The sequence below is a fragment of the Chiroxiphia lanceolata genome, chromosome 1 (assembly GCF_009829145.1).
Source record: "Chiroxiphia lanceolata isolate bChiLan1 chromosome 1, bChiLan1.pri, whole genome shotgun sequence".
Classification (NCBI taxonomy): Eukaryota; Metazoa; Chordata; class Aves; order Passeriformes; family Pipridae; genus Chiroxiphia; species Chiroxiphia lanceolata.
Genome location: NC_045637.1, coordinates 13129129 through 13156955, shown reverse-complemented (window position 1 = coordinate 13156955; position 27827 = coordinate 13129129). Strand labels below are relative to the sequence as shown.

The 27827-nt window shown below is 40.2% G+C and overlaps 1 long non-coding RNA gene across 1 annotated transcript; it reads left to right on the top strand.

The window, feature by feature from the left end:
* The first annotated feature begins 540 nt into the window (after positions 1-540).
* LOC116795781 lies at positions 541-7409 on the top strand. Its single transcript, XR_004360156.1, has 3 exons — positions 541-581; positions 4171-4323; positions 7061-7409. It is a non-coding gene; the product is annotated as an uncharacterized LOC116795781 (long non-coding RNA).
* Positions 7410-27827: the final 20418 nt, after the last annotated feature.

The following is a 27827-nucleotide window of genomic DNA, read 5'->3' as shown; positions in this document are numbered from 1 at the left end:
CTTGATGATCTCAGAGGTCCTTTCCAACCCGTCTGATTCTATGATTCTATGATTCTATGATCATGGATTTGTACAGAGGCATAATGATGCCTATTTTGTTTGTTAATCCATGCTAAAAAATCCTTAGACTTCATTGTCTTTCTCAGGTTTGATTACTGCTCTGAGTATATAAAATTGGTTGTGATAACCCAACAACCTCATTTTTGCACAGCAATAGCAGTTCAAAGTTCATCACTGGATGCATAAATACAAGATTTTTTTTCTCTTGTGAATCACTTTATGTTGCATGGAATTTTTTCTATCATTTCATCGTCCAGTAATTTAGTGCCATGAGATCCTTCTATAATTCTTTTTTGCTGCTTATATTAGCAACTTGTCACATCAACCCCTTTCTAGATCCTTATTGAATATATTGGACAGGATCAGCCCTAACATAAGCCATCCCAGAGCAAATAGCACAAGGCCTTTGGTTAGCTGTAAGTGATGTCACAATCACATAGATTTATGGAATGATTGGGGTTGGAAGGAACCTCTGAAGATCACCAAGTGCGACCCTCCTGCTAAAGCAGCACTTACAGTAGGTGACCATAAATGTAGACTTATGTTTGCAGAAATATATAATCAAATTTCCATACCACTAAAAGGCCTGGAAGTAAGCATGTTTCAATTGTCACAGCTCTAGTACTGCCCTGAAAATCCCCTTAACAGTTCTTAAAATGACAGATTTAACTGTAGACCTATTTCTGTCATATAGGTAAAAAATTGTTCATATTGACCCAAGAGAGAAATTTCTTTAGCTGTGAGAGTTAGAGCACTGTACAGATGCATTTTAGATAGATTCAAATTTCATATTTTGGTATTCTATAGTAGATTCTTCCTAGCTGATTCTGTGGTGAATCCAGGCACCCTGTTCAGAGTCACTAGGCTTTTTCCCGGTTAAACATTTATGCTTTAACAATGTTTAGCCAGCTTTACCTATATCCTTATCCACTTTTACAGTACTGCACTCTGCACAATCAAATTGAATTTGAAAATGATCCTTGCTATGAGCGGCAAAACCTGCATTTATTAGTCTAATATTCCTAATAAAATTTAATATGGAAAGAGGAAAGATTTTCAATCTGACTGTTAAAGTCAAGTGATTGAGACTCATTATGGCACATGGCCCTTGCCTTTTAACATGTCAGAGTTTTCAATGATTTCAGAAGTCAATCAAGCATGAAAAACAGATGAATTTTAATTCCCACTTAATTTGATGCTATGTGATGCTGTTTTTCACTGTACCTCAGCCAGTATTCTTCTATCTTCAGATAAAACATATTAGGATCACGTTTCTCTTACAGAAATAATTCCCTATGCAGTAAGCATGGAACATGTTGGGTGGTTGTTAAAAGGGTAAAAGTCACAAAGCATTGCAGTCGTAAGATACCTGGGGAATTTTAAAAACTTTTCAGTATTTGAGAGAGTCCTTGTTCAGGAATAATTGTCACAAAGTTAGTTGATAGCTGAATAATGAATGATGAATACAAGGACCCGCAGCTGAACAAAGATCAGTGTCCAGAAGCAAAGCAAAGAGGGCTCAATGGCTGTCCTGTCACAGAGTGTTAACAAGAACACAGGATGCAGAGAGTTTAGACCAGTCATCTAGCTTTTATCCATGTGTTAACCCCAAATATGTGGGCATTTGGAACACAAAGAAAGAACACAACATAAATTGACTTAACAACTCATTGACCGAAAATAAAACATCCAAATGAAGCTCTGAGGATAGTATGATGGTAATAGAGATACTCTTCAGCAGCTGATTAAGACCACTCAAAGAAAACATCTATGTTCAAGCAAAACAAAAGTGTGCACTCAAACTCATTTAAATACCTTCTCAATTATGTTACTATCTGTACATAATTTCATATTTCAGATCTGTGATCCATAATTCACCAAATGTAAGGCACCTGGATGATTTCTTAACACAGGCAGAGTTTAACCTCTGCTCTCTGTTTAAATACAAGATTAAAATGTTTTGTACAGTAAGGCTTAGTCTAAACTAATTCCATATATATTCCTCTAACTGCGAATCCTGTTTTTGAAGAATAGCCATTCACGCAAATCTCAAAGTGCCTCATCCTCTCACCTGTCCTATAGTGGTTAGGCTCCCATGTGCCTGCAGTAAAAAAAAAAAAAAAAAACAAAAACCACCCAAACAAAAAAAAAAATCTTTGCAAACTACAGAAAAGAAACTGTCTCCACTATCTGGTACATGGTGGGAAGTATTATGCACATCAAATATCAATACTAACAGACTACCAGAATAAGCTGTCTCACCAAGGAGTTCTCACTGAAAAGTAATCTATATCAATGGTTTCCAAATTGTGGCCAATGAACAGACAATGGGTGTTTCATCAGTAGCAAGTGATCCACACCTGGCCTGTGAAACCATGTTGAGGAGCAGATGAGTTCATGACAGTCCGCAGAGCTTCTCAGACATCCACAGTGTTATAGCTGCTGTTCTACACCATTGCATCTTCGTGTTTTGAAAGAAGATTATGTTTTCTCCAGGCAACAAAAGGCTTGTTGACATAAGTACATAAAAGGCTATTGAAAATGAGCAGGGAATCAACTGTTCTCTGCATCTGGTATGGTCAGAAAAAAAAAAAGTGGGAAAGTAAGACTAAATAGTAAAGAAAATTTTCTCTTGGTAAAGTTAATACTGGAATAAGCTGCCTGGAGGAACTGTAGACTCTCCACAACTGAAGTTGTTCATCACAGACTGGACAACATTTGTCAGAAATTGTATACGTTTGGCTGACCCTGACACTAAGGAAAAGAGTAAGATTAGGAAAGATCTCATGATAACTTACATCTCTGTCCACATCTTTAGACAGTTAAAAAAAAAAAAGAAATTACCAGCCAACTGCTAATTTCAAATAGTCTTCCTTTTCCTATGGAAGAGGATCTTCACCTGTGTCAGGGCCATCCCAAATATGGATTCAGGCTCGGCAAAAAGTGAATTGTGAAGAGCCCTGTGGAGAATTCTTTGGGGGTACTGGTGGCTGAAAACCTGAACATGACCTGGCAGTGTGTGCTTGCAGCCCAGAAAGCCAACTGGCAGCCTGGGCTGAATCAAAAGAAGTGTGGCCAGTAGGTTGAGGGAGGTGATTTTGCTGCTCTACTCTGCCTTTGTGAGACCTCACCTAGAGCGCTGCCTCCAGCTCTGGGGTCCTCAACATAAGAAAGACATGGACCTGTTGAAGCAGATCCAGAAGGCTACAAAGATTATCAGGGGGTTGGAGAACCTCCCACATGAGCACAGGCTGAGAGAGCTGGGACTGTTCAGCCTGCAGAAGAGAGTGCTCTGGGATGACCTTATATCACCTTCCAGTACGTAAAGGGGGGCTACAAGGGAGCTGGACAGGGACTTTTTACAAGGGCATGTGGCAGGACAAGGAGTAATGGCTTTAAACTGAAAGAGAGTAGATTTAGATTTAGATTTAGATTTAGATTTAGATTTAGATTTAGATTTAGATTTAGATTTAGATTTAGATTTAGATTTAGATTTAGATTTAGATTAGTCCACAACTGGGGAGTTATAACTAGATGATTTTAAGGTCCCTTCCAACTCAGGCCATTCTATGATTCTATGATGTTAGGAAGGCATTCTTTCCTGTGAGGGTGCTGAGGAATTGGAACAGGAGTCCCAGAGAAGTTATGAATGCCCAATCCCCAAAAGTGTACAAATCCAGGTTGGATGAGACCCTGAGAAATCTGGTCCAGTGAAAAGTGTACCTGCCCATGGCAGAAGGATTGGAACTAGATGATCTTTGAGGTCCTTTCCAACCCAAACCATTCCATGACTCTGATTCTCTGTTTCATGCCATTTCTGTCATGCTGAGAATAGACAGAATTCAACAAAGTAAAGAAATTTGTTGTATTTCAGAAGGTTCCAATACTTATTTGCTTCTGACCTTTGCCTAGACAGCAAATCCCATTAGTGCTAAATCCACCACATTCATTTAGTAACTAACAACTTTTCTTCTTGCCAAGTTTCTGAGACTTTTTTCCCTCTTCTGTTGGAAGCAGGGCACCCAAAATAAGCAGTAGAAGCTTAGAGGCATTTACTACCCCTATTAGGGGAGAGTGACTGTTGGAATTAAGAAATACACATATCTACAGGGGGAAGATAACCTTGATGGATATCCTGAGCATTTGCTTATCCTGAAAAGAGCACTGCATTTGTGCTGACACAATGCACATCTTTCAGCCTTCAACCCTCTCTATGACTGCAGAATTGCAGACAAGGCAGCCAGAACAAGACTTCTTTCCATGGTGAGTTAATTGAGGAGGAAAGGGCTCATTAGAGTTCACTTTCTGAACTCACAGTCAGGAGCAGAGAGTTTCCAAGTGACTCCTTGCAAGCAGCCAGGCTCTGACAGCAATTACATTATGAGTTTTGACTGGGTAAACAGTCAAGAAGATTTCTGATGTGCCACAAAATTGGAATACCAAGATAAAACACACAGGCTGAGAGGATTGAGGGAAACAGATACAACCAAGAAGTAGTTTGCTGTAATTTCCCTGCAATATATAAATGTACTAAGATATACATATATACATAATATAATATAAAAATATATAAATAATATATAATACATAAATGTGTATATAAATAATAATGTACATAATAATAAATAAAATATAATAATTTATAAATATACTTAGACATATAAACACATAGATACAATCCATATATACAAATATATATGCACATATACATATATGTGTATATATCCACTCGTATACGTGTATATATTCACTCATTTATATATACACATACCTACTGTACATGTGTATATGTGTAAATATATATATATATTATGTTTAATGCTCCTTCCAGAACATAATAACTTTGCATTGCATGACAGTGATGTTTTGGGATTGGAATATGCAGAATGACAGAGCAAGGTGTGCTGTCCCTCCCCTTCGGCATCTGCATGTCATAGACCTAGTTCTAGACATTATCAATCATAGTCATGAGTTGCAGAGTCAAAAATGATTGATGATGACAGTGACAGAGAGGCTGACATGCACAGCTTCACTCTATTTTTTCCACACATTCCCAAAGCACAGGAGAAAGAGCTGGAAGTTGTGTAAGGGCTCATCACAGCAGACAGGACATGGCTACAGACTGCAGCCCTCTGGAGATTCTTGGCCGAGGTGGAGCCTGTAGAAAGTCCTGGGCTGGATTCCATGAGTGACAGCAACTGAAGATTGTTTCGGTTTGACCACAATACAGCTGAGTCTCATCTGCAGCTCTGAAACTGTTGCGGGAAAAAAGTGAATTTCCTTGAACCTTGTGTCTGCTTGGACACATCACCCAGTGTGGGCTTTTGGAATGATTTTATGGAATTTTTGACCTTCCACCACAGACCAGAACCTTGCTGTGATGGATACAGATGTCTCTGTACTTTTTAATGTAGTCTAATCCCAAGATAAGGACTCCTAAACAAAGTTGTACATATACCATAAGGCATATTTAGTTGTCTAGATGGAAGTTTTCAGTTGTTAGAACTCCCGCCATCGATTTTAAAGTACAGACTGATTCATGGTCTGAACCCTTACAAATGAATACACCTACAAGCAAACATATCTAAGAGTTACTAGCACAATTTGCACAAGGCTTATAATTTATGTCACATGTCGTTTCCTTACAATAATATAAAATTAATATAAAATACAAAAATTACAAAGCGATTCTCATGTATTGCACTCTAGGCTTCTTGGAGCGTGTTCATAATGCTCTATCCACATGTATGCAATAATGATGTCATAGGCAGGTTGTGATTTTAATAAGGCACATACAATACTCAGGAGGGCTAAATATGTGAGGTTGTAACAAACAAATAAAAGAAAGGAAATTCACAAGTCAAGAGTGGCAAACTTTCCTGTGAATTTCAGGATCTAGTATCGTGGTAAAAATATTCCATGCAGTAAACCTAACTTTGACCCATGTCAGTTGCAGTACTGTCAATTCCAAACCAAGGATTAAAGGAAGCCTTTTGCCCTTCCAGAAAATGAAAACAGTCTGGTTGTATCCAATCAACTAAATTTTGTCTGTTTCCATGGTTACAACAATATAACATATGCACACTCTATCAGATCATTTTTGGCAATAGGGAAATATCTTCGTAGAAGTCCATCTCCCTTCCCCTCCACAGACTGGAGGAATTACGAATGAAAATCCAGGGTCTACAGGGGGCCCATGTCCCCTCACATAGCAGTGGAGTGAAAGGAGGGAATGTGCTTCCAGAGCATGCTTATCTCAAGCAGACTTGTGTTCTTGAATAGACTCTGTACACAGAGACTTGTAACTGAGGATGAGGCAATATCAGACCGGCCTACAGGCCAAAGCCCTGGAGATGTAAAAGCCCCAAGGGTTTTACAATAGGAGGGGATAACTTACCCAAGCTGGGAGACATCCGTTCTCGTGGGAAGAGAAAGGGTAACAAGGCTAATGCTTGAGTGAACAAGAGCTGTTTTTGCTTACAGTTTGCACGGCAACCCAAACAAAGTTGCTATGCAACTCTACCTACTGTCAAAAGGGCAGCGCTTGACATCCTTACCTCACCAAGGTCAGGCTGAGGGTTTAGCCCACACGCTTATCTCCCCACTTTGCCATATTTATAATTTTTTACCTTCTCTCTGCATGTTCCCAGGGAGCTTGGCTGTATACAAAAGAAATATTTAAGGACAGAGCCTTCCAGATTCTCTTCAGTTCATGTCTTCTGTCTGCTTTGGCTGAGGACTCCTTGTTCCTTACCCCAGGAGGATTCACATACTTTTCTTTGGCTCTCCACCACATTTTCCTAGCAATGAGAGACATATTCTACAAAAAAATAATAAAAAAAATAAATAAAAAATAACATGAAAACCTCAGTTTAAATACGTTCTGAAATAGTCAAAAACTAATTTGGAAAGAATGAGGTACTTAATGAGAAAAGTTAAAAAGAAGTTTAGTTTATTTGAAATATTTTGCTAAATCAGAGGTTATATTATTTATTTGCAGGCATTTTCCTTGCTGAAAGGAGAATTACAAATCTTGGGTCTACCTTCACAAGGAGACTTCTACACCATCCTCCAGCTGGGAGAGGATCTTCTGTCATCCTGCTTGGAACTATCAAACCATGAGAGAGGGGAGTTGCTCAGAAAGTCACCTCACTCTTTGGCTTCCTTGAACTCATGTTGTGTCCAGTTCCTCATTCCTGGGACCTAAAAGGAGTTTGGACTGTGGCTTTCCTGCACACCAGAATGAAGAAACAGAAAAAAGAGGAAACCAACATTTCTGTGCCCAGTTTAGGAAATGGTGTCTACTTTGAGTACCAACTGACCCAACAAGATTTTCCATTTCCAAATGCTTTAATGAACTGGGTTGATTTTTTTTCTCCAGATATGCTTCAGTCATAGTATTAATCACATTGGGTGAATTCGCAAGACTTTCAGCCTCTACAGTGATGTGAGACTTTGATACACAACAGGTTTGCCAAAAGTAAAGAAAAAAAAAAAACAAAACAAACAAAAACAAAAACAAAAACAAAAACAAAAAAAGATTTGCCCACTTCAGCCCAACAGAACATAATTAATGACAGCAACATAAATTCTGACCTTCTCTTAGTTTTTGATTTCATAACCTTTATAATGCAGGTTTTCTCTTCTTCTAAATATGCTAAAGAGAGCTTTCATGTGATTTACTGTAGAAAAAGACTAAGGAAATCCCCTGTAAAATCATTATGTAGAATCATACCAACAGTTTCCCGTGTTGACATAACTGGATCCATGGGACAGCTCTTCATTCCCCTTTTTACCTACAGAACATTCACATTTTTTTGCTTTCAGAAGCTTTCAGAAGCACTAAACACTTTACAAGATATTGTGGCTTGCTAGCCAAATCTCTCTGATTGCCAGGAATAAAGACAGAGTAAGATTTCATGGGAGCAAGTCTGGCTGAAGTTTCTTTAACTTCACATTGGTGTGAATTATTGCTTCCTGTTACCCAGAATAATCTTTTACTGTATTTCTTCAGCCTGGCCTCCATAAGGAAAAACATTGCCAAAAGATACAGCCCAAGTTCTATCACAGTCTCAAGCCATGAAACAAGAAGTGAAAACACTAGTAGTGCAGAATTAAGGCAAGAAATGTTTATGGTCATTTTATTTTTTTTTCTGTCTCCCTTTGTATGCTTATGTATACATGCACATAGATATAGATATATCCATAGCTATGTCTATCTACATATGTACATGGACACGCACACATATATCATTTTGCCCTCTGTGTATGTCTTTACTTTGTATATACTTTGTCTGTACTTTGTCTTGTGCGTATAATAGAGCAATCAATGAACAAATGAACAATAGCAATATCTAAAAGTGTATTCCATGCTCTGAATAGTTAAACCACAAACCCTGTATTTTTGACCACAAATCTGGCAACTAAACAATCAAGAAAGTTGTAATCCTCAATAGTTCACAACCTCTTTGTCAGCTGAGTGGTGGTCTGTTATCCATAGCGATGTGCTGTTTCTGTATCCCCTTCCCATACCCGTCCACCTCATCGCATGGTGGAGAGGAATTTACTTCTAGGGAAACAAGACAGGACCAGAAGGGTGATGCCAAGTACTGCCCATCCAGGTAGCACCAAGACTGTAATTCCACCGAGTCTTACTTTCCTGCCAGCATTTAGGCCAGCACATGAGACAGCACAATAGCATTGACAGGAGGGCCAGAGTAAGAACAAAGGGTGTTCTCAGAAAGCAGGGAGGAAAAGCTTGCAAAGACTAACAGGGTGAAGAGAGACAAACTTGAGACACAGTATCTGTGTGATTTTAATCCAGAGTCTGAGTAGCAGCTTCCTCGCCAGCTCACACACTCTATCTACTTATTTATTTAGGCAGCAATTTAACACTTCTCACTTTCTGATTTGTTATAGCTGCATTAAAACACTGAGAACAAAACCTATAAGAATTTCCATTTGAACTGGTTTCAACTAATCTTTGTTCTTCCTCAGTTCTTCCAATTCTTTTTGACTAAGTAATTATCAGTGCATATGATGACATTATAGCTATGACATTATGTTCTAAGTGGGAGCTTCCCTGCAAAGTTAAAATGCACCCTTCAAATCTTACAAGGAATTATGCAATTTGTTTTTCAAACCATGTTCCATTTGTATTTTCTATGCCAGTTCTCACACATTACTTTCAAGACTTATTAAGAGGGGAACAGACATAAACACAGTTAGACTGACTTCTTGAATTTTTGCCCAGGTCAGCACAGATTTCAGTTGCATTCTTCCAGAACTGGCACTTTATTCAAGCAATCTTGAGAGGTATCTGATGGTACACTCTCAGCTCATACAATGGGTTGAGGTACTGCTCTAGGTAGGAGGATTCCTCTTCTAGTACCCAAAGATGAAAACAATAAATTCACTGTTTTAAAAACTGAGCACTCACTATAACAGGCCCAGATAGAAAAAAAAGTGTGTTCACTCGTGAAACATGAAACACGTTTTAATTGCAGTGTATAGAGTTCACTTTCCTTTTTTTTTTTTTTATTAGTACTCTTATAACAGAGAGTTTTTCTGGAAAGGGGAATTGTGGTTTGGTGCCACTGGCTGCCCTTGTGGAACCCAATGGGTCCCAATGGGTCCTTGAATTCATTTCAGGCATCTGGTCTTTGCTGCAGTACAAACAGAAGGCATTTATGAGTGAAACGTAGTGTTTCACTCCTGACTGAAGTAGGAGCATCTTTTAAGATCACACACATGATTAGATTCCACATTGTGAGTGGTCCAAAGTGATGTTTATGAACCCAGCAATTATAAAATCCACATTAAATTTACCTAGAGCTGTCACAGAACTTTGAAATTCACTGCCCATTCTCAGTCCTGTTGATCCACGCTGCTCACCCTCCAAGAGGTGTTGTGGATATTTTCCCAGATGGGTGATGTTTAAGACAAGCATTGTTTTGATGTTAGTATGAAAAAGATTAAAACAACCCCTGATAACACGTATGGACACAGGTAGCTGGCTGTGTCTACATCCCATTCCCAAGGGCTATCTTTGCCTATTGTGCCAATATTATGTCCATATTGCACAGCGTCTGACTGAGCATGTGCTTTGGACACCAAGTCACAATGGAGTGAGAGAAAGAGGAAATAATCTCTAAGTATCTAAAATAGTGTGGGACAGTAATGTGAGGGTACCCTCATGGGAGCTCAAAGGAGCAGACTGGGGAACGAAACCTGTAGGAGGTGCTGGATGTTTGCACAGTGCAAAGGGAGTCCAGGTGTGACTCACAGAGTCTATTGAAAATAGGCACCAGGAGAAACTCTCCACAGAAGCAATCTGTGTTTTGTTTTGAAGAAGGCTGGTTGACCGGAAAAGAAAGCTCAGGAATGAACTAATATTTAGGCAGGGGACCAGGTGTAAACTAGGCAGAGACGTTATCTGATAGTGTAAACATGCCCTCTACATCTGCTTCCCAGCAACAGGGAAGCAAAACAGATTCAAAGGCTGGATCAACAGGCTGGAAATTCTTAGATCTGACTCCAGTCTGATATCTGAACTCACAGTTTTCAAGCACTTTCTGTATGTCATTGTTCACATATCCCACAAACTACCTGCAAATTCTGGTAAAGGTTGAGTTTTACTAACTTATCACTCCTTTGGCTGTGTGGGGCCATTCCTCAGCTGTCTGCTCACAGGAGTATTTTGCTGGTATTACCTTACACAGACTGTATGCTCAGAACCACTGTCATGAGGCAACTATAAAAGGAAAAACAAACATGTTTAAAAAGTCTGTTTCTTCATGTCTTTGAAACCTCGTCATTAAAAAACTGTTCAACATGCCAGCCAGCTACCAATATATACAGATTAATGCATTTATGCAGAAAGAGATGTCTCAGCTATACCTCATGAAATCAAAACACATCACAACAAAATAATGAAATTCAGATAAACACTCCACAAAATCTTAATTTTCCAGATTTGCTGTATCTGAAATATTCAATTATCCATGCTTCAGATAAGAAGATCACACCGGTACTCACATGAATAAAATTTGAATAGAACTGAATACTTAATGCATGATCTCCCCAATCTTACAAAATCAAACATTTGTGGGAAGGGTAATGATGACAAGAAGGGGATGAAATCTGAGGATTCTGGATCACATGATACTTAAGATATCTCCATTCATCAGTTCTCATTTGGGGAAAATTCCTATCCATCCTGACTGAATAGCAGTGGTAAACTACAAACGTAGCATAGCACAAATATTTTCTATAGCAAATACTTGCTTCTATGGTTGGTGGGGTGTCCTTCACCCACATACAAAGCAGGAACAAACTAGCTCCTGGATCACTGAGGGTTGCCTTAATTTCATTCTTAGAACTTCCCTAGAAAACCTGCAGATGCTCTACCATCCTTGACAGCACCCTTCTTAAGATCCCAAAAATGAGGGCCAACTGATGACCAGAGTTTTATACTTAGCACATTCAGTTGTAAGAGTCCCTTTGGAATAGGGCTTCTGGCAACTCACATAGACCCATTGCTGTAAAATGTGTGGAGCACGGCATTGCCACAGCTCAAGCTGGTAAGGGTTGCTACTGGCTTCCTCATGCTTCAAGTTTTCGAGGAGATCCCTGCCAAGGGCACCAGAAAACAGCAGAAACACCAATTTTCTGATTTCAACACAACAATCCTGGATTTTGGCACACAAATTACTCTTTAGTAACATGCGCTGTATGGCACCTCTCAAGAACTTCACAGAAAATTTTAAGTGCTTTATACATATAAAAATATATATTGATATATCCAACTACAGTCCTAAAATAATGACAAATAAATGTTATCTCTATCTTAATGATGATGGAGAATATGTTGACTTTCCACATGAAGCAAGTTTAGGGACCTGTAGGTTCTCCAGCCCAAAAGGAAACCTAACTCTACACCAGAACACATCTGAGTGCCCGTATCATCAATAGGGTTCAAAAAAGCCCTAACAGCAAATCAAGTGTGCTAGTCATGTAAGTGTATTAGGTATCATCTGTGTGAAACTGCTCTATTAACCTGCAGCAAAGTCAGGGTAGAAGTGGTAATGGGAACCAAGGTCTTTCAACCTCTGCCTCTGAAACACTGCACTGCAAAAGACACCAACATGCAGTGGAACCCTGGGTCAGTGTGAAATAAGCAAAAGCTAGGCAACAGAACTGACATTTACAGTGAAAACCTTTATGTGGGTATTGCCAAGATATGCTACTTTTACATGCCCAGTATTTCCTGTTTGGAGTATTACATTTTGTATGTTCTCTGTCAAAATGCAGCAAAACATGTCCAGGGAAAAACCCTTTCTGTCCTCTCAAGAGGATGCATGACAAAAATTGAAGTGCTCAGCAGTGTTACAAAAGTGAGTGGGAGTAGTAATGAATGGAAACATATAGTGGTATCTCTAAGATGGCATAAACAAAGCGTGAGACAGAGTGCGAGGTGATATGGAGGCGAGGGATCAGGCTGCCTCCTCCACTGTGTCACCAGGGGCCAGCTCAGGCCGGAACCGAGTGGTGACACAAGATAACACTGTCCCATAAAGGCGAAACCTACAGCAAGACCGAGAGCACGGAACAAAGTTCATGGAAACTCTTAACTCATTTTTGCAAGAGGGTTTTTGCCTGCCATTAAATACTTTCCCAAAGCAGAGGGAACTGTATTTTTTTCCATACAGTCAGTCTTTCACCCATATATGAAATACCTTAAATTCTGCTGATCTCAGAAATTATAAAGGGGTTGCTCTTGCTCAGGTAGCAATATCCTGCTGCCCAGATCATCTGAACACAGCAAAACAAATATGCTTTGGCTACAGCTATGCTGTGTTGGTCTTCTGTAAATACAAAGCACATTCACAATCACATAAAGAAAGGCAAGTCTATGCAGACACAGCTGTTATCTGTGGGCTGGGTGAGGGTTGGGCACAGTGGCAAAACTGAGAAAAGCACATCAAAAAAAGAGCTTCTGACCAAAGAGTACAAAATTATTGTTATTATTATAGTACAAAATTAGCAGTACAAAAGGATAAATTTGCCAAGTGGATTTCTACTGAGAACAAGTCCCTGGACTACGTAGATCTGAAGACATACCTTGAGGCATTATCAATTGATTGATATTGCATTAAAATGTAGAAGTCATGATGTACTTACCTGCAGGTCGAATGTACTAAGATGGGCCTTTCCCAGAAGGATATGGAGTCTAATCCCTCCGCAGAAGGGATAATTCCATTCTCAGTCAGCATTTTGCAATAGACTAATTTTCTGTGATGGTGATGTGAGATAACGATGTGAAGGATGCCATGGAAGCATGGACAACTCAGGCATTCCTTCCTATATGCTGGAATCCCACTGTGAATCTTTATGAGTTGGCTCATGACCACATGCTTGGCCTGCTGGGCAGTTTAAGTGATACCTTCCTCACTTGTCAGCATACAGACTACTGTAAATACCCAATGCAAAGTAACAAATCTCTCAAAGCTTAGCTGCTCAGCAGAGGAAACTAAGACAGTACAACTCAGTAGGACACAATGATGAAAGACTCCAAGGACAGAGAGAAGTGAGAAATGAAAAATGGCATAAATCCAAGAGTTGGCAAACTCTTGGTTGTCCATGATAGCTTGTTTGGACAGAGCTGGGTGACTACCTGGGGGAGCCAATTGTGCTTATCACTTGTTCTTTGATCCATATTTTCTCTCAAATTCCTCTGTTCTGAGTTCATGGTTCCCAACCTAAGATGAAATGATTAGCCTCCATTTAATCCTGAAGAAGAGAACTGCAGCTGTTAAGATGAATTTAAACCTTCTGTAACAATTGCAATTGGTCAAAGGAAGTAGCCTAAGAAATGGGCCCGGAGGAAGAAAACTGCAGGGAAGCGCTGGCAGACAAAAACTTAAGACTCTCCTGAGGCCCTTAGGAGTCTACAAAGAAGCTAGAGTTACAGCTAAGCTGGAGATTGTGGCAGAGACCCTATTTAAAGGGGATAAAGATCTACTTGTAGAAAGCTCAAAAGGAAGAAGAAAATCCAAGGACATAGCATAGCCCCTTCCCAAATCTGATTGCAATCCTACCAACTCCGTTTTGCCTGAAGCTATACCATAATGTAGCATCAGCTGAATAATTTTTCTCTTCACAGTTTTTGATCTTGACAGATTTGTAAATAAGCTGAATAAATTCACTTTGGTTTGAAATTAATCGGTGTATTCTCAGCATGCAGCCAACTTTATTTCACAGAATGGATATTAAAACAACAACAACAACAACAACAATAAACAAACAAAAACAAACAAACAAACAAACAAACAAAAACCATACCAGAAAACAAGAGAGTGATAGAGCCACACTTTACCCAGGGAATACATAAATGTGACAGTACAGTGCCCTTCTCAGAAACGTAAGTTTTTGCTGTTTCACTAACTGAAAACAGTTTTGTTATTGTCCAAAAATATATTTTTGCATAGCTGCTGACATCTATAAATGTGCATAAAGTAAGCAAAGGGGGGAAAAAGGGATGGCCCAGTTATTGTAGTTATGAAAGAGCTCTGTCACTGGTGTCATAGAACTATAGTAAAATAGTGTTAGCATAAAATTAGACTCTAAATCTCCTCTGGAGTCCTGTTGATATCACTGCTGTGTTAGAGAGAATCCTTTTAAAGGTCCTATAAACTGCTATGCCACATACAGAGTAAAATCTTAGCTTTACTGAAATCAATATGAAAGGTCTCATTGTTTTCATTGGAAAAGGCGTTTCAAACTATTACCTTCTTAGGCTTAAACTTGACCTTATGCTTTAAGCAGGTAATGAAGTAAACAGTAAACTTTACTCTGGTGTGACAAGCCAGTTGAACAGAGTTAATCCTTACAGGAAAGGTAAACTCTGTGGTTTTAACATTACACCACCAGTTTCTGTGTATAGACTGTACACTCAGGGAAGTATATTTATAGTTTAGTATGATAAATCCTTCTTTCTTAAAGACCAGACTGGAATATGAGGGATGATGCTGTTGTGGTTTAACTCAGCAGGCAACTAAACCCCACAGACATTCATTCACTACCCCAGTGAGATGGGGGAGAGAATACAAAAAAAGGCAAAAAAGGTTGAGACAAAGACAATTTAATAGGACAGAAAAGAAAGGGAAATAATAATAATAATAGAACATACAAAACAAGTGAAGTACAATGGAATTGCTCACCACCCACTGACTGATGCCCAGATAGTCCCTGAGCAGCAGGTCACCATCCTCAGGCAATTCCCCCATTTTGTTTTTCAGTATGACACCATATAGTGTGGAATATCCCTTTAGTCAGCTGGGGACAGCTGTCCTGGTTGTATCCCCTCCCAGACTCTTGTGCACCCTCAGTTTCCTCACTGGGGTGGATGGGATGGTATTAGAAGCTGAAAAGTCCCTGAATTAATGAAAGCACTGCTCAGCAACAACTGAAATATCAGTCTGTTATCAACATTATTCTTATCCTACATCCAAACCACAGAACTGTACCAGCTACTAGGAAGAAAATTAACTCTATCCCAGCCAAAAACAGGACACATGCCTACTTTTTATACAGCTCATGCAAGAAAAGGAAGTAAGATTCAGGACGAATACAGAAGCTGCACATTAATCTCTGTCCTCCACATGTACAGGTTCAGGTGGTTAGGACTGCAACAAATAATGTAATGCTTATGCTTTAAGACACATAGAGATCTACCCTGCACCATACTGTCATACCAGCTCAAGAAATCTGCTCAATACACCTCTTGAAAGGAAATTTTCTCAGTGACTAGGTGAGGTTCTCTAGTGGCTAGTGAGGTTTCCTGTCCTCACTGTTCCCCTACAATTATGGAGCATGCTGTGTATTCTCAGTGTTCAGCTTCACAGCTCCAAGGATAGAGAATCCATAAACCCTCTGGGCCACCTGTGACTGTTGGTCACTTTTGGCACAAGGACACTACTCTGCACAGGTACACCCTCACCTTGAATATTAAGTGCAGTTTTGGGCACCACAATATAAGAAAGCCATTAGAGAGAATCCAAAGGAGGGTAGTGAAGATGGTGGAGGGCCTTGAGGGGAAGCCGTATGAGGAGCGGCTGAGGGCACCTGGTCTGTTCAGCCTGGAGGAGACTGAGGGGAGACCTCATTGCAGGTACAACTTCCTCATGAGGGGAAGAGGAGGGGCAGGCACTTATCTCTTCTCTGTGGTGACCAGTGACAGGATCCGAGGGAATGGCCTGAAGTTGTGTCAGGGTAGGTTTAGATTGGATACTAGAAAAAGGTTCTTCGCCCAGAGGGTGGTTGGATGTTGGAACAGGCTTCCCAGGGAAGTGGTCACAGTGCCAAGCCTGATTGAGTTCAAGGAGCATTTGGACAATACTCTCAGGGACATGGTGTGACTGTTGGGGACAGTCCTATTCAGGACTAAAGGTTGTACTCAGTGATCCTTGTGGGTCCCTTCCAATTCAGCATATTGTGATTCTGTGACACATTGCTGCTCAAAGAGTTGTTCACCAGAATCCTCAGACCTATTCTGAAGAGCTGCTTTCCAGCCGGTCTGAGGAGGGTTATTCCTCTCCAGGAACAGGATTTGGCTTTTTCCTTTGCTGAGCTTCCTGGGGTTCCTGTCAGCCCATTTCTCTATCCTGCTGAGGTCCCTTAAATGGCAGCACAGCTTTCTGACGTGTCAGCCTCTGCTCTCAGTTTTGTATTATCTGTAAACCTGCTGAAGGTGTGTGCTATCCTATCATCCAGGTCATTAGTGAAAAAGTTAAAGAATATTGGCAGTAGTGACCACTGGGATACATCACTAGTGACTGGCTTCTAGCTGGACTTTGTGTTGCTGATCACAATCCTTTAATCCTTGAAACTCAACTAATTTTTCAATCACCTCACTGTACAGCTACTTACCCTGTCCTTTATCAGTTTGCCTATGAGGATGTTATGGGAGACATTGTTAAAATCTGGTTAACGTCAATTTAAACAACATCCCCTGCTCTCTCCTGACCTACTGAGACAGTAATGTCATCACAGAAGGTTATCAGATTTAGTGAGCAGGATTTCTCGTTCCCCCAGTCAGTAGGGAAACTGACTACTCTCAGTCATCTTGTACTTCATATGTTTTGAAATGGTTTCCAGAATAATTTGCTCCATTACCTTCCAAGCAAAAGAGGTGAGGCTGACTGGCCTACATGGTCTATTTTTATAGACTATTCCAATATGTTTGGAAGGCACCAATTTTGCACTTACATATCCTATACAGCTAAATAGGAAGAAAAGGTACCCAATTAATAGAATATATTGTCTGCTATGATTCTGTAGCCTGATGATGGCCTTTATTTTGTGTTTATTAGCTTTCTACAGTTCAAGGCAAAAGATTAAGGATAATCAAATGGGAATCATTTATGTAACTCAATTACTTGTCAAAGTAGGTTTCATTTTTACCATTACTTGGCTTTTTCATCATAAAAGAAACATGAACTTTCCACATTTTAAAATGTTTATATAGGTATCAAAATATTTATATTTACTTATATAAAAGCATACAGTGATCATGTCCACACTATCTAATATATATAAAATATTAATTACCAGTACAGATGTATGCATTGTATAAATTTGCTTACAAATTTATGAAAAAGCATTTAAGTACACTTTCAAAAATACTTATCCAGCCTAGAACAAAGCTTATGTATAGCTTTGTGTTTTATGATGCAATCACTTCAAGAAGTTTTACATGTGTAGCTGAAAAGAACCATTTTCAAAAATGGTCTGCTTAATAATGATGAAATACAGAATGAGGGCTGAAAGATGTCACTGCTACCTGAACTCCATCTCACTACCTGAATACCACCTCTCAGCCACAGGTACTTGCACAAATCTTACCTGTAGGAACAGTTTAGATCAGAGTAACATAACTTATTCCAATAAGGATTTTAGGATTTCTTAACCAAGTTTTTCTTCCTGAGTAGTGTTTATTCACGTAAGCACACACAACTGTGCCACCACAACATTGATTTAACTGAAAACATCCTTTGTTAATGGGGCATGGCATTTCCTTGTTGCACCACATTAACTTCATTTCTTTGGATCTGGTAATTAAGGCCAATTGCCTCTTGAAGAGAGCAAATTAATTCCTGACACTGTTGCACTTTCTTGACTATCACATCCAGCTCTTATATTAAAAAAACGAACAAAAAAAAACCCCCAAAAAACCCAAAACAAAACAAAAACCAAACAAACAAAACCCCAAAGAAATTTGCACAAGATTCACCAAACTAAACTGTGTTTATACACTGTATGTGCTAACTGCTTTAGGCAAATGTAGTTTATACATTACCTGATGCTACCACCTTCCCAAATTTAGCACAGTGGAAAGATGTTTCAGCAGTGGATCAAATGTCAAATGTGCTTGGCCAGTGAAAAAGACAACCAAATCTCTCAGGTGATGCCTTTGCTCATGTCATGGAAATGAGCAAGATAGAAGTGTTCAGAAAATGAACCTGCAAACAGCCCCTTCTAAGCTTTGGAGGGATATCTCACAGGGCTTTTTCTTCCTTCTCCTGCTCAAAGGTATGGAGGGTGAATGCCTTGGCTTGTGTGATTGTTCAGAAGAACAGAAGTTTATGTCAAGATATGCATGTCTGTGCTCATGTGCACAGGCCAGGGGGAGCAGGACATGAATGGGAAACCTATGCCACCAAAGGACTCTTCTCAAGCATCATTAGTCTGGGATACATGTGACCAATAATCAGCAGCCATCGACAATAAATACAATTGACCAAAAAGGAGACAAAATTTCATTATTATTTGACAAAGGAAGAAAACTAATTGAATTTGTTCTGTCTTGAAAGTAACTAAAGGTTATAGTTTGGAAGTCATCAGGAACAACTCAGTTCAACCATGAGACAAAACTAAAAAGGTTTATCTGTTCTCTGCCACACTGTGTTGCATAAAACAATTTTAATTTGGAGTCTGTCTTTGGAAGGAACCCAACATGATTCCCCAATTTGTTCTTTTTCTTCCTGCCATGCCTTTGGCTTTCCTTTTAAAGACTGGAGATGTTTGTTTCCACTCTGAGGACAGCTGGAGTAGCTTCAGGGTGTTACTGCAGCTACTCTATTGGTACAAGAAAATGAGTAAAAGCACTAGATAACAAAGAGCTATTTTGAGGTAAATTTCAGGGCAAGGGAAAGGGAAATTAATATTGGACAATTACATCATTTTAATTAACTATCACAGTCGTTTAAATATCTGGTTCAGATCTCACTTTCCTTCCCTTTTCTTCTCCATGACCTCAGTCTTTATCACATTGGCTTTATCTACTAGTGCCCATAGTGACATACAGACTTCCAGAAGACTTTGCAAAACACTAACCTCATTTAGCCAATGCAAATGGCCAGCATTGTTCCAGGGAGGGAACAGGCCTGCTGATGCAAAACCGCTCTGTTTATTTCAGGAAACTCATTGTTTCAATAAGCAACTTTCTTGTCTGGCCATTCTGCTCCTTGTTTCAGGATGTCAGTCAGTGTCAAAGAATTGGTAGTAGTGGGAAGATAAGACAGCTTTCAGTCTCACTGAGTTACATTGCAGCTCAGCACAACTATTAATGTTCCCAGCCAGGTCACGCAACAAACAGAAACTAATTAAGAGTAGCTCACCCATGCATCCGTATTTAAAATCTCACCCTGCCCTCTCTAAGGCAGAAATTCCCTTCATTCCCTGGCTGTGTAACAAGACAGTCATGTCAAAATATAACGCTGAATGTTCTTTTAGTTCATAAAGGGGTCAGTAGAAAACACAAATTTCTCATAGCCATTTTAAATCCCAGAAGACCACACTGTGTAGAAAGTCAATCTACATAAAGGACAAAATCCCAAAAGCTCCAAGCCAGCCTCCAACTGTAACACATACAAATAGACTTCCCAAACTTCTGATTTTTTTTCCATTACTTTGGTGTCTGAATGGGAATCGACCCATTTGGCTACCTCCAACTAAGAAAAAAATTAACTGTTTTAAAAGATCTGTCCTTGCTACATATCCTTTCTAGCAAGAATGGGGCTAGGCTCAACATTTGCTTTTGCAAACAATAGTCTTGTGTTTCTGCATGACCAGAATGCTTATCTGCACCTCCAAGATTTAGACACGATGTGAAGCTGTACATGCACATATAACTTACATTGTTATACGTCATTTCTCTGCTTTCATGATATGTTGAGATTTCTGAATGGTCTCAAGGAAGTCACAGCAAAGATGGACTTTGATTTAGAACACACATATATATTACATAAAATGTTTATATGCATATCATTATTATAAAACATATATACATGTATGCATATATATGTGTGTGTGTACATGTGTATGTATATTTATTTCCAGTCCTGAAATCAAAGCTCCTGGGCTACTAATGCCTTCTATTCTCTGACAGTGACATTGTGTTTTTGCCAGCTCAAATCCATCCCTTAGAAGTGCAAAGACATTCACAATTTCAAAGCACTACATTCATACCAACAAACACCTGTAAATACAATTTCTCTCTCCCTCTTTCCAAACCTACACCATTTTAGCAGCATAGTAAATGTATTTATGAAGGTGACAAAGTACATAAAAGAACAAATTCTGCTCATATAAGCCATGTCTCAAGCAGGAGGCTTTGCTGACAGGGTAGGAATTTATGGCAGTAGCTGCTGGGCAGGAGCATCTCATGCCCTGGCCTCTGCAACGCACCAGCTGCTTTCTGCCCACAGCTGCAAAGTGCTCCAAGGTCTTCTCAAACAGACTGATGATTTCAGCACTGCTGAACACTGAAAACCTCCCACTGTGGTTACAATAGGAGTGATGAAACCTGCAGTTTGAAAGATTGTCTTCTCAGAGCAGCAGCAGCAAATGAAGGAAAAGTAAAAGAGAAACTGGAAGCTCTTCAGGAGCTTCTGGGAGTCCTTCTTTGTGTAGGTAATGACTTCCAGGTTGAAAGCATGGCAAAAAGCAATGGGCATTCTAGTGGTCTAGAATATATTTCTAACTCAGTGAAATTACAAGTGATATAAAGTGCTTTTGATATTTGGTTGGTTCTTCCAGATCTTCTGGGGCTCTATTTTATATCTACTGCAACCTCCATGTGGGTTCTCACTTCATGTTCCTGCACCAACAACAGACACAATAGGTTCCTCTAATGAGAGATTTAAAAGGAGGACAATTGTTATTTGTTTTTTTCATTGCTATATTAATTAACTATCCCAAGTACAAATCTGAAATCCTCCAGTATCTGCACTGTCCAAATATAACCAACAACAGCAGAAATAGAGCCAACTTTGGGGCAAAGGACAGCAGCTGCACAACCAGCTACATCTTTGGGAAGAGGACAAAAAGATCAGGGAAAATATATTTTAACAACTGTTTCATTTTCAATTCAGTTCAAATTACTCAAATAATTTCACATAAAAGCAATTACTCTAGTGACAAACTGGCAATTTGCATAAGGAATTACCCACTGTGTGTAAATATCCTTTATTTCTCTGTGTACTCTTGGCTTTTAAGATGTATTAAATGATCACATAGCCAACTGCCTTTAGCACCAGTCAGTTTACTTAAATAAGACATTGGTGTTATCGGTGTGAAATACTCATGCTGAAAAACAGGAGCTCATTTATCTCTAACATATGGTACACATTTCTTACACTTCAGCTGAGAAAGAGGCTGAATAAGGAAATGAACCCATAATTCAAGGAAGTCTTTCCGTTTCTTAGTTTTAATACCACTACGTCAGAACAGGCAGTCACACCGCAGCCTGTTGAACAACAGAAGTGCACAAATCCAGCCAGGAATACGTATGGCAATATTCTGTCCAGAATATTGCCAGACTTTGTTCCACCACAGTATATCTGCTGCTTTAGAAGATGGTGATTCTGAGATTTTATTTAATTAGCATGAATATAAAATAAGGTAAACAATTTTAGTAAAAATATTTAATGGACAGTTCGTAATTGGAATAAAACTCCCACAGCCCTGTAGTAAAATACACTCTTACAACACATTTTCAGGTATTAACATTTCAAAAATGGCAGGAAAATCAACTCATTTACAAATATAAGCTACTTATAACCAGACCAAAAGTATTGAGTAGATTCACCAAAATCTAAATAGGCTCTATTGTTCAGAGATAATTTAAACCATCCTGTGCAGTTTCAGTAATTTAAATACCACTGGAGTACCAGCAGAGATGATCTGCTTACTCGTTTCCGATCACATAAGAATCAGGAAGCAATTCAGGTTAGGAAGCATGCTTGACAGTTTCCAAAATATCGACATGCATTCTCATGTCTTCAATCAGCAAAGAAACATCAAGTGCATACTTTGCTTCATTCTTTGGGTCTGTTCACTCTCTGAAACCACTCTTGGGAACACGCTGTTGTGAGACATAAATGCAGAAAAAAATATTCTGCTGTTTATTTAGGCCCTAATCCTGCAGAAAGTGCTTTGTGGGAAACCTCCTCAATTATCTGGAGTCCTTCTGACTCTAAGGGTTCCTCACTTGGGCTCTGGGATCTGCTCCATGAAATTCCTTTAGAGGTGCATAGGCATCCCTGTACATTTTTCTTAAACATATGGCTCTTCTACACAGATAGTAGACACCTGCCTCATGTAAAACTGCAATGATTTTCTGAAGACTCATTTAAATTTGTGCTCAAATTTAAGCATAATCTCAAGTGATATGTGAAGCCACAGTAGTTTTCTAGGCTTCAGTTGCAGATGAAATGAGACAAACTCAAGCCCAAGTGACTCCCTTGAGAAATTGTTGGGTAATGTTCTCTTTTTAAAAAAGGTTTTGTTTTCATTCTCATCACTGAGATTTGAAAGGGAAATTAAAAATAAGAGGAATTAAATAGCATAGGGGCACCTTTTGAGGGACCAGAGAGTGGGTGGGAGGATACATTGAATTCTGAAGGAAAGATTGACTTGACAGAGAGAAGCTGGGCATTATCATGCTCAAACGAAGCAATAATTCAGAGCTCAATGCAACTTTGACTCTTCACTTCCCACAGGAGACTCCTATAATGCTGATGCAGTTGGTTATCACAGTTCTTATTTTCCATAAAATATGCACATAGCCTTCCTTAGGAAATGGTTCATTTACATCCACTAGAGAAGTCATTAGAAAGTGAACAGGACTGGTTAGTCCCCTGCATGGAAACTGGGGAAAACAGTAGGTGCCTTAGGAGGAGAAAGTTTGGAGAAGATATGGGGAATCTGTGTCCATAGGGAACAAAGCCCATCAAGGCTGCAGCATTTCAGTAATTAAATTCATTGTTCAACTTTAGTCCTGAGACAGAGAGAATGAAATTAGAGACTTATTGGTGCTTAAAAGAGGAAAAAATGTTTACTACGGTTATACCTAGTAAAATGTTGCAAAAATTGGTTATAAACCCCCTCACTTTAAAGAGACAGGACACAATCTATTTAACTGGAGAGACTGGGGAAGCAAGTAGATCTAGCTCTAGGAAAAATATATACAACCTGCAAGGGCAGGTAAACCAAAATAAGCTAAGGGACAAAATGTTGACAGTAAAGAGTCATGCACAGTCTCCAGGCCAGCAATCCAGATAAAGATAGTGATACCTAGTGAATATGCAGACACCATCAAGGACTCTTCCAGAATGTGGTGGTTTGGAAAAAACCTTTCCCCCCTGGGGCTGGTGATAGTCTGCCCCAGGGGTAGTGTTTTTGATACTGGGCCAATTAAAAACTTGGTGCACCCTGCGGAAATTACACACTCAGAGAACTGGAAGAGAAGAGGTTAATTTTAATTGCATAGCTGGAAGAGAGGCAGCCATGAGTTGAGATGCCACGTGTTAAGTGGCGAGCTGGGGGGCTTTCCCCCCTGGTCCTGACTGTTGGCGCTGGGGGCTTCTTTCCTTCCCTGGCCCTAACTCAGTGGGACCTGGCATGGCTTTGTAGCTGGGCCAGGATGCTGAGTTAAGACCGTGCCACCCCTCCACACTGCCAGGGAGAGGCAGCGGCGCAGTGCCCGATCAGCCAGCTGGAGGGCCGCAACCAGTGGGCAGACACGGCACTGGAGCGGAGCCAGCGCGAGTCGAGGGGTGGCCTGAGTTGGCCGGGCTGAGTAGCCACGACCCTTGGAGAGGCGGCTGCAGCATACAGCCATGGAGTGGCCCGGGACGGGTCGAAGCAGCAGCTAAGACCCTGAGGCAGAGGCAGCCATGGAGCAAACCCCTGAGGAGGAGCAGCCCGAGCTCCCGCAGCAGCTTGGAGTAGAGAGGCCCCTGCGAAGGGGTGGCAGAAGCAATGAATCGGACGAGCCAGAGTGTGCTTGAATCCGAGAACGAAACAGAGCAGACGGAGAGAGAGAGGTCTGCTGGAATGTTTTCGGGGTAAGAACTAATCCGAAAACTCCCCCAAAAAATGTTCTGACCCAGGGAGCTTGATCCCTAGGGATAGGGACCTCCACAGAACGGAAGATAAAGACTTTAAGCTTTAACTCCCTACACTCCGTGGTACTGATCATCGTAAGTGAATAGGGGTGAAAGAGAGTCCCCCTGCATTCTGATGAAGAGAAAAAGAGATTTTCCAGCTATGACAAATCAAAACTGCTGCCTTAAAGATAAGAGACACTTCCAAGTGCTGCAGAAATTAATTTGGAAGAGCTGTGACCTGAAAGTGAAAAGAAGACTTCTTTCTTTCTGGACTTTTTGAAGGAAAAGAGAGATGGTCTATGTATATATATTGTTTCAGAATAGGAGAGATAGTTAAAATTGTTATATATATGTATATATATGTATTATAGTATTTATTGTGTTAGTAATAAATTGTAATATAATTCTCTTCCCCCATACTGAGTTGTGCCTGTCTGAAAACTTCTCTCTCACATTTGAACAAATTGTAGAAAAACTTTTGAAATTAGCTTTTTGAAAATTTTTTTCCAAAACCACCACACAGAAAAAGAGTGAAAGAATGAGAAAACATCACATAGACTATGGGGAAGAGTCAGACTTCACAATTGGCCTGTTATGTATGAAGTGATGTTGTGGCAAGTGGAGATCATGGTATCCAGCTATGACAAACCCATACCAGCTACCAGAGAGTGAATGGCAGGATAAAGAACAATGAGTTGGAGTCCACCAGCACTGAGGTCACCAAGACTCAAGATTGAGGAAATTCTGAAAGACATAAGCAATTGGGAAAAGCCTGGATGAGAAACTGTGAAACAAATCCAGCAACCAGCAGAAGCAGCTAAACATATGGACTTTGTGCACATTTATCAAAAACGCAGGTGCCTTCAGACAGTTAAAACAAAGTGAAGGAATATGGAGAAAATCATAGACCAAAGAACAGACACTTGGAAAAGTAAAACTGATCAAAAGGAAAGCATTTGTCATAAAACACTACAGCCTTACAGAACAGCTTGAATGAAAATGTGATGCCTCAGAAAGAGTCAGTGGCTATGCAAAGTCAGCTTACAGCATCCACCAACAGAGAAAGGAGGTACACTCAGAGAGATATTGGGATAAGGATATCCATTACGATATTCAGAATGGAGAGATTCCCTTTACTCATTTTTGGGTGGATGGCATAAGTTTTATAAAGTACTCATAAAAGTCAATCACAAGCATCTTCAGGCAAACACATTTTACAGAGACTGTGCAGCCAGGAGAGGAATTCAGATTTGTGCCTTTGAGAGCTGCTGCTGCTGAATGCCTTAGGGCAACCTTGCTCTTTCCAGTACAGGGTTCTACAAACTGCAACAATTCAAAGTCTGAGCCTGGCCATCTTACAAGAAAACCTACTCATGTTTTACCCCATGTAGATGGTGCCAGGATTTATGTGCAAAACAAGATTTCACTTCATGGTGGTTTAGCAGTAATCTCACCAAATTTAAGATTTGACATCATAAAATAGAGGAATGTGCATACTCGGTAGTCTTGAATACTCAGTTTAAAGCAAACCACGTACACATCACGCATTAACAAAGAGGTTTTTCAGTAAAAGCAAAGATTTGACAGAGTTCTGAAACCTCAGACAGAAATTGTGAGAAAATATATTGTGAGAATTTGAATACTCTCTCTCTGTGTCCGTGAGCAATATTGCTACAGTGGATTACAGCTCTAATTCAGAAAAGTGGTCTGTTGGCAGTGTGCAGGAATCAGCTGTGGCCAGGAAACTGAGAGCAAGCTTCGTAACCTTATTTTGTAACAGCAAGAGGCCACAAAACAACACAGAAAAACTAAACTCACTAGTGCCAAGTGGGAATTTCAGCTCAAAAGAAGGCTAACAAAGCTAGTGGAAAGAAGAAACCATAGTAAAAAAAGTCTAACAGCAAAGACAAACTACAAAACAAACAAACAAACAAAAAGCTGGTTTGTATTGCTATGCACTCTCCTAAGTACCTGACAGTGAGGTTTCAAAGAGCCATGACCGACAGTAGATATCACAGAATCACAGAATATGCTGAGTTGGAAGGGACCCACAAGGATCATTGCGTTCAGCTCCTGGCCCTGCACAGGACCCTCCTCAACAGTGACACCATGTGCCCGAGAGTATAGTCCAAATGCTTCTTGAGCTCTGTCAGGCTTGGTGCTCTGACTACTTCCCTGGGGAGCCTGTTCCAGCATCCAACCACCCTCTGGGTGAAGAACCTTTTTCTAGTATCTAATCTGAACATGCCCTGACACAACTTCAGGCCATTCCCTTGGGATCTGTCACTGGTCACCACAGAGAAGAGATCAGTGTCTACCCCTTTTCTTCCCCTCATGAGGAAGTTGTAACTGCAGGGAGGTCTCCCCTCAGTCTCCTCTTCTCCAGGCTGAACAGACCAGGTGCTCCTCACATGGCTTCCCCTCAAGGCCCTTCACCATCTTTGTTGCACTCCTTTGGACAGTCTCTAAGAGCTTAATATCTTTCTTATATTGTGGTGCCCAAAACTGCCACAATATTCAAGTTGAGGCTGCCCCAGTACAGAACAGAGTGGAACAATCTCCTCCCTCGCTCAGCTGGCGATGCTTTGCCTGATGCTCCCCAGGACATAGTTGGCTCTCCTGGCTGCCAGGGCACTGCTGACTCATATTCAACTTGCCATTGACCAAGACCCCCAGGTCCCTTTCCGTGGCACTTCTTTCCAGCATCTCATTCCCCAGTCTCTAAAAACATCCAGGGTTGCCCAATTCCAGGTGCAGAATCTGACACTTCATACAGTTGGTGATTGTCCAGCCCTCTAATTTGTGGAGGTCTCTTTGCAGGGCCTCCCTGCCTTCAAGGGAGTCAACAGCTCTTCCGAGTTTTGTGTCATCTGCAAACTTGCTCAACATCCCTTCCAGTCCTACATCCAAGTCATCTATGAAGATGTTGAAGAGCAGAGGGCCCAAGACGGAGCGCTGTGGAACCCCACTAGTGGCAGGTCACCACTCTGATGTTTCTCCAGTCACGATTACCCTCTGTGCTCAACCCAGGAGCCAATTGATCATCCACAGCATGATGTGTTTATCCAGCTGTGAGCTGGACACTTTGTCCGGAAGGATCCTGTAAGACAATATGGAAACCTGTACTGAAATCCAAAAAGATTACATCAGCTGGATTCCCTTGATTAAGTGGGTGGGTTACCTTGTCATAAAAGGAAATCATGTTTGATAAACAGGACTTTCCTCTCATGAAGGTATGCTGGCTGTGACCAGTTACTGCATTGTCTATCAAAAGTTAGGATGATGTAGGTGACTCATGTCTGAGTAGACTCAGAC